Source organism: Jaculus jaculus, chromosome 2 (assembly GCF_020740685.1).
Source record: "Jaculus jaculus isolate mJacJac1 chromosome 2, mJacJac1.mat.Y.cur, whole genome shotgun sequence".
NCBI classification, from domain to species: Eukaryota; Metazoa; Chordata; class Mammalia; order Rodentia; family Dipodidae; genus Jaculus; species Jaculus jaculus.
The window spans coordinates 114,097,695-114,108,382 of NC_059103.1; the positions used below are offsets into that span (position 1 = coordinate 114,097,695).

At 40.0% G+C, this 10,688-nt stretch overlaps 1 pseudogene; it reads right to left on the reverse strand.

Moving 5' to 3' along the window:
- Positions 1-2,980: 2,980 nt before the first annotated feature.
- Positions 2,981-9,632, reverse strand: LOC101601547 (annotated as a pseudogene).
- Between the last annotated feature and the right edge of the window lie 1,056 nt (positions 9,633-10,688).

A 10,688-nucleotide genomic window follows, 5' to 3' on the forward strand; every position in this document is an offset into this window, starting at 1 on the left:
TCATACTTCTTGTCACTGAACACTTATTATGCACCACACATTGCGAACCACACACCCCACCATCTCAGTAATCTTATGAGGCATTATTATGTCCTGATTTTACTTTTGAGGCTACTGAGATGCAGAGAGGAGACCAAGATTAACAGATACAAACTTGGGTTCTAAATTGCTGCATCATGCTGCCTTCTTGGAGCATAGCACAAACCCTGTTAAATACCACAGACACCTTGTCATCTTAATTTGCAGCTGTAATTTTTCATATAGTTTATTTATTTTTTATTTTTTTGCACTATGGGGGATCAAATCCAGGACCTAACACGAGTTAAGCAAGCATCATCCCATAGAACTATTCTCTAGTTTCAGTTCTTTCTTTTATATAGTTTCATAGTCTCCAGTCCTTTCATATAGTTAATTATTGTTGTATTTTGATTTTTTAAAATTTTATTAAAAAATTAAAAAAAATATTTGGATGTGTGTGTGTGCACACACGCACGTGTGTGTGTGTGTGTGTGTGTGTGTGTGTGTGTGCCAGAGCCTCTTGTTACTGTGAATGGGTGACTTTTTGGGTGTGGCCTGTGTGGATCGCTGGAAAGTTGAACCTGGGCCATCAGGCTTTTGAAGGAAACATCTTTAACTGCTGAGAGATCTTTCTAACCCTTCACATTGTTTAATATGATAGAAGCAGAGGGTCTAAGAAATGTTTGAAACTAAGAACAATGAAATTGTGTACTCAAGCTAGAATTTGACACACAAATATTGAGCATGGCATTTAATTAAAACTGTCTTATGGCATGTATGACAGCAAACTCAATGAAATGTGACTTACCTACTTGATCTCTGCAATGAATTAGGAAGTTCTCTTGGGCAACTGAAAGGTAAGAAGTAAGAGCAGATTACAGGTTGTGCCTTAGCATCAGGGAAAGGTAATTTACTAAACAATTCCTTATGGCTCCTGAACAAAACAGTTTGTACTCTTCAATAAAAAGACAGATTTTTATGGGCTGCTGTCATTGCTGGAGGGAATCTTCCTTCTTACTAAATTGATTGATAGATTGCCAATGGCATTGCGTTAGCTCTTGAGAATGCTTTCAATATTTAATCTGGTGTGGTAACTCTGCTTATGACCTCAGAACTGTCAGAGATCTTCAGTTAAGGATCCTGCTTTAGAGTTATTTTTCCTGAAAATGGAAAGATTTCTTAGACACCATGCCTCAGGGTTATATTGTTTTATATTTCTTTAACCTGCTTGTTATATCCCACCTGCTTTGCTTTTCAGGCTAACTTCTTTTTTTTTCTCAATTTTTATTAACATTTTCCATGATTATAAAAAATATCCCATGGTAATAGTCTCCCTACCCCCGCTTTCCCATTTGAAATTCCATTCTCCATCATATCCCCTCCCCATCTCAATCAGTTTCTCTTTTATTTTGATGTCATGGTCTTTTCCTCCTCTTATCATGGTCTTGTGTAGGTGTATCAGTGTGTGTGTGTGTGTGTCTACATGCTAGGGATGGAGCACAAGGCTTTAAGAATGCCAGACAAGCTGATTATTCGGAGTTACACATTCTACTTCCAGCTTCTGATGTTTTTCTTTTTTGCTGCTCCTCTTCCTATGTAGGTCACACAGACCTAAAACTCAAGTTTCTCTGATCTTAGTCTCCAAAGTGCTAGGATTATAATTGTGGCCCAGCTGAGTTTTTATTTAAAAAGTCTTTAATTTGTTTTAAAAAATACTTTTTTTTGCTGAGGATGGTGGCATACACTTTTAGTTTGAGCAATCAGGAGGTAAAGGTAGGAGGATTTCCATGAGTTCAAGGCCATCCCCAGAGACTAGTGAATTCCAGGTCAGCCTGAGCTAGAGTAAGACTCAACATTAAAAAAGCAAAATAAAAAAAATATATTTTTTAATTTGCAAAAGGAGAGAGAAAGAAGGAGGGAGGGAGAGAGAGAAAACGGGCACACAAAGGCTTCTTGCCACTGAAAGGAACTCAAGATGCATGTTCCACTTTGTGCATCTGGCTTTGTGTGGGTACTGGGAAATAGAACCTGGGCCATCAGTCTATGCAAGCATGTGCCTTTAACTGTGGAGCTATCCCTTCAGCCCCTTAACATAAATAAAGCTTTTTATTTATGTGTGTGTGTGTGTGTGTGTGTGTGTGTGTGTGTGTGCACGCGCGCACACCCGCGCCATCAGGGAAAATGGAGATCACAGGACAACTTCCAGGTGTCTGGTCCACCTTCTTTAAGACAGGGTCCTTAGCTGCTGCAAAGAGAGTACCAATAGCCCACGAGCTTTGCCTTTCATGGGTGCTGGAGTAATTGAACCTGCACCTGTACGCTTTGTGATCAAGCAACTTTGTCTTTGACCAGTGAGCATCTCCCCAGCCCATGAACTTTTTATTATGGAAGGGGAAAACATGTTCTACTCTAACCCACCTTTCTTTCTTTCCTTCCTTCCTTCCTTCCTTCCTTCCTTCCTTCCTTCCTTCCTTCCTTCCTTCCTTCCTTCCTTCCTTCCTTCCTTCCTTCCTTCCTTCCTTCTTTCTTTCTTTCTTTCTTTCTTTCTTTCTTTCTTGTCATACTCATCCTGCCCAACTTTATTTAACTGTCAAACATTTTTAATGTTGCTGTAAAGGTTCCACTGTGCTGATTTCTTGCAGTTTCCACTGGAGAAGGAAAACTGAAGCAGGAGGGTAGATGAGAGAGACATGGGGAACTCAGGGAGGTGGGGGGGGGAGGAGCAGAGGGCAGGAGGGGCAGAAGGGTGGGGTGGTATGCAAAGATGGATTCTGGATAGACACCCACACCATGCAGAGGCGAAGACCATGGGCGCGGATCTCTGCTCCCACTCAGTGGCCACAGGAACATCAAGGAAAGACCACGGGTCTGGTAGACATTTTGATCTTTCCTGTCATGAAACGGCTGCCAAGGGTGGGGGGGGGGGGCGGCCAATGAAGGTCTGGGGACTCTGCGTTCAGGGTTCACTGGCACTGAGCCAGGGCGACTCTGATGGCGGCAACTAGCTTCCGAAACTTGCTCTCGGTGTCCACGAAGCCATCACCTTCCTTTTTGGAGTGAACCAACTTCCCAGCTACCAACACTTCAAAGAACCCGGTTCTCTGAGGAGTCCCCTCGCCACAGATGTCCAGGCACCCTGGGAACTCATTTTCTAGCTGCTCCTTGAGCTGGAGATACTTGGGTTTGTAGCCTCACGCACCACAACACACGACTCGAACAGCGAGCGCCGGGGCTCGGCTCGGGAGGGAGGGAAGGCGGCCGCTGAGCTCCGCCAACCGCAATCTAACCTTTCTTTATACAGGCTGTTTTTCTTGTTGGCTTCTGAAATACCACTTTCTGGTACACTTGTGGGACACAGACTTCAGGCACTGGCCTATTTCTCCTTTAAGGATGCTCACGTTTATTAAGTACTATGGGACAGTAGGACACATAGACTCAGAAGTCAGTAGTGGAAGTTTCCTGTTCTGCCTCCAGGCAGCTTTGATCCCCTTCAGCGCTTGTGAAACTGGACACTCTGCCAGGGTCAAGGAGAGACAAGCAAGGTCAGCCAGTGAGTAACAATGGCAGGATTATCATGGAATTTTTTTTGTTTTCCATATTCGTGTGTGTGTGTGTGTGTGTGTGTGTGTGTGTGTATGTATATATGTATGCATGCATGCATGTATATATGTATATGTATGTATGGTGGTGATGGCGATGGAAGCCAGGACCTTTCTCATAGTAGGCAAGCTCTTTCCCCACTCACTGAGATTCGCTCCCAGTACTCTTAGTTCTTTTTGGAATGACAAATTAATGTAATGAATAACAGCACTGCCCCTATTCTGGAACTTTATGGTTTCTAACTTACAAGTCAATTTTCATTTATTAAACCTATAACCAACTGTTGGGGCTGCCATATAAATTGCATGGCTTCTAGTCACTGCTGAGAGCTAAAGATCTCAATCTGCCTGACCACAGATGTGACAAATCCCTTTTCTAAGATCCATATGTTTGGACTCCATTTAAAGTGGCTCTTGGCCACCCGCTTTTTAGCTTTGGGCCATGTGGCTGACCAGATGGCCTGGTGAAGGTAGACTCTAAAGCAAGGTGCTCCAACTGGGCCATGTGACTAGAAAATTACAAGGTGGAACTTGTGGCTCTGAGGGATCTGCCTTCCTTTCCTGGGTTTTCTGTTGGTTCTACTCTGGAGTCTAGGCCCGCTCCGTTGGTTTTCCCATGGGCTCTTGAAAAGAAAGCCCAACCTCCTTACAGACCTTAGACTGCAGTGGGGCTGCAGGTTGCATGAAAATGGAGCATCTTGGGGCTTTATGTCTTATGGTATAATTATACTCAGTGATGGCACATGGAACGTGCTCACTGCAATGTTTGGCATGCAGTGATTGCACATGAATTGCTATTACTGTGATTATTGTGGATAATGCCAAGTAACAATAATGACATCAACCACGGTCATAAGAATCCTCATCTCATGCAGCTCCCGGGGAATGACGTGTGCATTCAGAAGTGCTGTGCCTTACTTTGAGTACAGTGGGAAACTGACGTTTAATTTTGGTACTCAAAAGGAGCAAGAGCTGGTCTGAAGATGGGTTATATTACCCCCTGCCCCACTCATTTTATAGGGTAGCAATAAACACGCCTGTATCTCATTAAATTTAATGAGCCTTCATAAAATAACCATTACTTTCTGAAGGTAATGAAAAAATAGCTTTGATGGTTAGTAAATAAACTACTAAGGGCAGTTTCATCACCTTCTAGGGCAGTTTAAGGTACAGGGGATGTCAGGAAGGGGCTGTGGTAGGATTTTTTTTTTTTCTTTTGTGGTAAGGGCAGCCCATACATCCTCACTGAATGAAAGGACATGGGACAACACACTTCATTTTGGCCATGGTGTTTCTAACTATGCCTTGATTGTGAGATGTGATTAAATTGACCAGTTTAAAACTTGCTGAAAGATTTTGCATATATCATGTCACTGATATTGAATTTGAATACTATTGTACTAGGTTAGACTAAACTAATTTATCTTATAAACATAGAGGTAGGGTAGATTGAATAGACTATGCAAATAACCCGTCAAATTCAGCCTCTTCTGATCCAAGAGCTTTGGTACCTTACAAGCAGGGTGGTACCACTGTAAATCAGGAGGTATTAACCTGTGGTCTATCACCTAGTAGGTTCCTGAATTTATGTGAAAAATTGCTCACATTTATATTTTTCTGGACAGTCCAGGCTTTCATCAGACTTTAAAAGGGTTCTAAGAATCACAGTGACAACACATGTAAATAGTCTATATGGTCCTGCCCAATGAAATCCCATGTGCACCTCTTATTCAGAAAGTATTTACTGGACTAAAACATTTGCTACTTACTTTATGATTTGGTTAAAACTAAAAGTTCTTAACTTTTAAGTGAAATGCTTTAGCTTCTTTTGTAGATATCCAAGTTTTAAAAATTATGCTCTCATACATCAGAGTTTTTCTTCCTTGACATTAATTTTTTTTTTATTTGGCTGGGTGTGGTGGTGCACACCTTTAATCCCAGTGCTCAGCAGTCAGAGGTAGGAGGATCGCCATGAGTTCAAGGTCACCCTGAGACTACGAAGTGAATTCCAGGTCAGCCTGGGCTAGTGCGAGACCCTACTTTGACCCCCCCCCCAAAAATTATTTGTCTGCAAAATGATGGCACCATGACACATTTTTTTTGGGGGGGTTTCGAGGTAGGGTCTCACTCTGGCCCAGGCTGACCTGGAACTAACTATGTAGCCTCAGGATAATCTCGAACTCACGGTGATCCTCCTACCTCTGCCTCCTGAGTGCTGGGATTAAGGCATATGCCACCACACCCGGCTTACCATGACATTTTCAAACATACACATTATTGTACCTTGCTCCTTTTGCAATCCCTCTACTGCTCTCCAAGTCTTTCACCTTTATCAATGTTCACTATTTACCCTAAAATAGTCCTCCTATTTCTCCTTCTGCTTTTATCACACACACACACTCCACACATACCCCACACAGAGTTGAATCTATGTTCCTCATATGAGAGAAAACATGTAAATAGCGCATCTTTTCCCTCCATTATCCTCTTAGCCTTCTTTTTCTCCCTGAAAATCTCTTCCTTCTCCCATGTAGCTCCTTTTCTACTTTCATGTTATACACAAAAGTGCCATATACATATATGCTGAATATCATATTATTTAAACCTATATTCTACATGTGAGAGAGAACATGGTATCCATTCTTTTTAGTGCATCTGCTTTATTTTGCTTAACATTATGACCTCCAGTTCTACCCATTTTCCTTTAAATGACATAATTTCAGTCTTTTTTTTTTTATTAACATTTTCCATGATTATAAAATATATCCCATGGTAATTCCCTCCCTCCCCACCCCCACACTTTCCCATTTGAAATTCCATTCTCCATCATATTACCTCCCCATTACAATCATTCTAATTACATATATACAATATCAACCTATTAAGTATCCTCCTCCCTTCCTTTCTCCACCCTTTATGTCTCCTTTTCAACTTACTGGCCTCTGCTACTAAGTATTTTCATTCTCACGCAGAAGCCCAGTCATCTGTAGCTAGGATCCACATATGAGAGAGAACATGTGGCGCTTGGCTTTCTGGGCCTGGGTTACCTGACTTAGTATAATACTTTTCAGGTCCATCTATTTTTCTGCAAATTTCATAACTTCATTTTTCTTTACCGCTGAGTAGAACTCCATTGTATAAATGTGCCACATCTTCATTATCCACTCATCTGTTGAGGGACATCTAGGCTGGTTCCATTTCCCAGCTACTATTAATTGAGCAGCAATAAACATGGTTGAGCATGTACTTCTAAGGAAATGAGATGAGTCCTTTGGATATATGCCTAGGAGTGCTATAGCTGGGTCATATGATAGATCAATCTCTAGCTGTTTTAGGAACCTCCACACTGTTTTCCACAATGGCTGGACCAGATTGCATTCCCACCAGCAGTGCAGAAGGGTTCCTTTTTTTCCACATCCCCGCCAACATTTATGATCATTTGTTTTCATGATGGTGGCCATTCTGACAGGAGTGAGATGGAATCTCAGTGTAGTTTTAATCTGCATTTCCCTGATGACTAGTGACGTAGAACATTTTTTTAGATGCTTATATGCCATTCGTATTTCTTCCTTTGAGAACTCTCTATTTAGCTCCATAGCCCATTTTTTGATTGGCTTGTTTGATTCCTTATTATTTAACTTTTTGAGTTCTTTGTATATCCTAGATATTAATCCTCTATCAGATATATAGCTGGCGAAGATTTTTTCCCATTCTGTAGGTTGCCTCTTTGCTTTTTTCACTGTGTCCTTTGCGGTGCAAAATCTTTGTAATTTCATTAGGTCCCAGTGGTCAATCTGTGGTTTTATTGCCTGAGCAATTGGGGCTGTATTCAGAAAGTCTTTGCCAAGACCAATGTGTTGAAGGGTTTCCCCTACTTTTTCCTCTAGCAGTTTCAAAGTTTCCAGTCTGATGTTAAGGTCTTTAATCCATTTGGACTTAATTCTTGTGCATGGCAAGAGAGAAGAATCTATTTTCATCCTTCTGCAGATATATATCCAGTTTTCAAAACACCATTTGCTGAAGAGGCTGTCTCTTCTCCAATGAGTATTTTTGGCATTTTTATCGAATATCAGGTGGCTATAGCTACTTGGGCTTACATCTGGGTCCTCTATTCTGTTCCACTGATCTACATGTCTGTTTTTGTGCCAGAACCATGCTGTTTTTGTTACTATGGCTCTGTAGTATAGGTTAAAATCAGGTATGGTGATACCACCAGCCTCTTTTTTGTTGCTCAGTATTATTTTAGATATTCGAGGTTTTTTGTGATTCCAAATGAATTTTTGAATTGTTTTTTCTATTTCCATGAAGAAAGCCTTTGGAATTTTGATAGGGATTGCATTAAATGTGTAGATTGCTTTAGGTAAGATTGCCATTTTCACGATATTGATTCTTCCAATCCAGGAACAAGGGATGTTTCTCCACTTTCTAGTGTCTTCTGCAATTTCTCGCTTGAGTGTTTCAAAGTTCTCATTGTATAGATTCTTTACTTCCTTGGTTAGGTTTATTCCAAGGTATTTTATTTTTTTTGATGCAATTGTGAAAGGGAGTGATTCAAGTAGGCTTTATCCCAGAGATGCAGGGATGGTTCAACATACGCAAATCTATAAATGTAATACATTACATAAACAGGTTGAAGGACAAAAATCACATGATCATCTTATTAGACACAGAGAAAGCATTTGACAAAATCCAACATCCCTTCATGATAAAAGTCCTACAGAGACTGGGAATAGAAGGAACATATCTCAATATAATAAAGGCTATTTATGACAAGCCTACAGCCAACATATTACTAAATGGGGAAAAACTGGAAGCTTTTCCACTAAAATCAGGAACAAGACATGGGTGTCCACTGTCCCCACTTTTATTTAATATAGTTTTGGAAGTCTTAGCCATAGCAATAAGGCAAGAGACACACATAAAAGGGATACAAATTGGAAAGGAAGAAATCAAGTTATCATTATTTGCAGATGACATGATTCTATACATAAAGGACCCTAAAGACTCTACTAGCAAGCTGTTAGAGCTGATCAAAACCTACAGCAATGTAGCAGGATACAAAATAAATACACAGAAATCAGTAGCCTTCATATATGCTAACAACAAACACACAGAGGATGAAATCAGAGAATCACTCCCATTCACAATTGCATCAAAAAAAATAAAATACCTTGGAATAAACCTAACCAAGGAAGTAAAGAATCTCTACAATGAGAACTTTAAAACACTCAAGCGAGAAATTGCAGAAGACACTAGAAAGTGGAGAAACATCCCTTGTTCCTGGCTCGGAAGAATCAATATCGTGAAAATGGCAATCTTACCAAAAGCAATCTACACATTTAATGCAATCCCTATCAAAATTCCAAAGGCTTTCTTCATGGAAATAGAAAAAACAATCCAAAAATTCATTTGGAATCACAAAAAACCTCGAATATCTAAAATAATACTGAATTTCAGTCATTTTTATATCTGCATAAAGTTCTATCATGTGTACATGCCATCTAAGCTGGTTCCATACCTTGGCTATTGTAAATGGACCATCAATAGCATTGATGTGAAGGGCAAATACTTCTGTGGTGTGCTGCTTTAAGACTTCCCTTTTATTGAGGTAGGCCAGAACTTGCCATATAGCCAAGGATGACCTTGAACTCTTGATCCTCCTACCTCAGCCTCCAAAGTGCTGGGATTATAGGCATGTGCTATCATGCCTATCTTAAGATTCTTTTTTAGGTACATACCCATAAGTTATACCTGAAATTTTCTACATTGCTTTTTATGACCAGATCAGTTTTAGTAGTTTTTGCAGTTTACTTTTATGTCCCTATTTAAATTTTTGGCAGGGCTGGAGGTTGATCCCAGGGTCTTGTGTAAGCAGCTACCACTGAGCTACATCCCCTGTTATTTATTTACTTAGAAGGGCAGGCTTTTCCTATGTGGTCAAGGCTGGCATCAAACATGTGATCATTTTCTTGCCTCTGTCTCTGGAGTGCTGGGTTGGCAGGTGCATACCGCCATGCTTGGAGTCAGTCTTTATCTCTTGAGGACATTTTGATACCAATGTACTAATGTATTGAAAGGGTTGACAAATGAGCTAGTTCTGAAAAGAGATTGAATAGGAATAAGAAAAAAAGAAGAATCTATATATGATGATCCTTTTTGGTGCTATTTCCCCCTAGTGTTGTTTACCTAGGTTGTGGACTCCCTGAATTAATCTAATAACAATGTATATATCTCAAACGGACAAATGCAGCAGGAGTGCTGGTATCTCTGATATTCCAGTGAGAAAATATGAACAGAGAAATGGTTATAGCTATGTATAATGAGATTCAAAGAAATGCAATGATATTTTTATGGGCAGGTTTCTATAGGTAAAGCAACGGCAGACCCCATAGAATTTTAGAATTAGAAGGGACTTTTGACATTACTGTGGCATACTTACTAATTTTTTTAAAAGATTGAGTTAGAGCTCAAATCTACATCTCAATCTAGATCCTATTTATGATACCATATCTCCTAAGATCATTGGAGAGTATTTGTGATCAAAGTAAGCACAGAATCCACAATGCTCAAGGATAATGTCCACACTAGCTCTTTTGTATCTAATTTTTCTATCATCTATATCAATCTGGTATATATCTTTCCATCCAGTTACCTGTATGTTCATATACAAGTGTGCCAAGTATGTAGAAGGCCAGACATGTAAATTATTATTTATATATAATTGGAATGAATTCTTTTTCTTTCATTTTTTGAGGTAGGGTCTCACTCTAGCTCAGGCTGACCTGGAATTCACTATGGAGTCTCAGGGTGGCCTCGTACTCACGGCAATCCTCCTACCTGTGCCTCCCAAGTACTGGGATTAAAGGTGTGCACCACCACACCCAGCTATGCATTATTTTTTCTTTGATACCAATAAATTTATTTTTTTAAGCAAAGGTCTTACTTTAGCTTTACCTAATTATTTCCCAAGTGGGTCAGAGTTTTATTAGAGTTGGCCAAAAATATTTTCTGTTAAATTGAAAATTAGAAATTGACTAGAAATAAGACCAGAATGACTCTATAATTTCATCA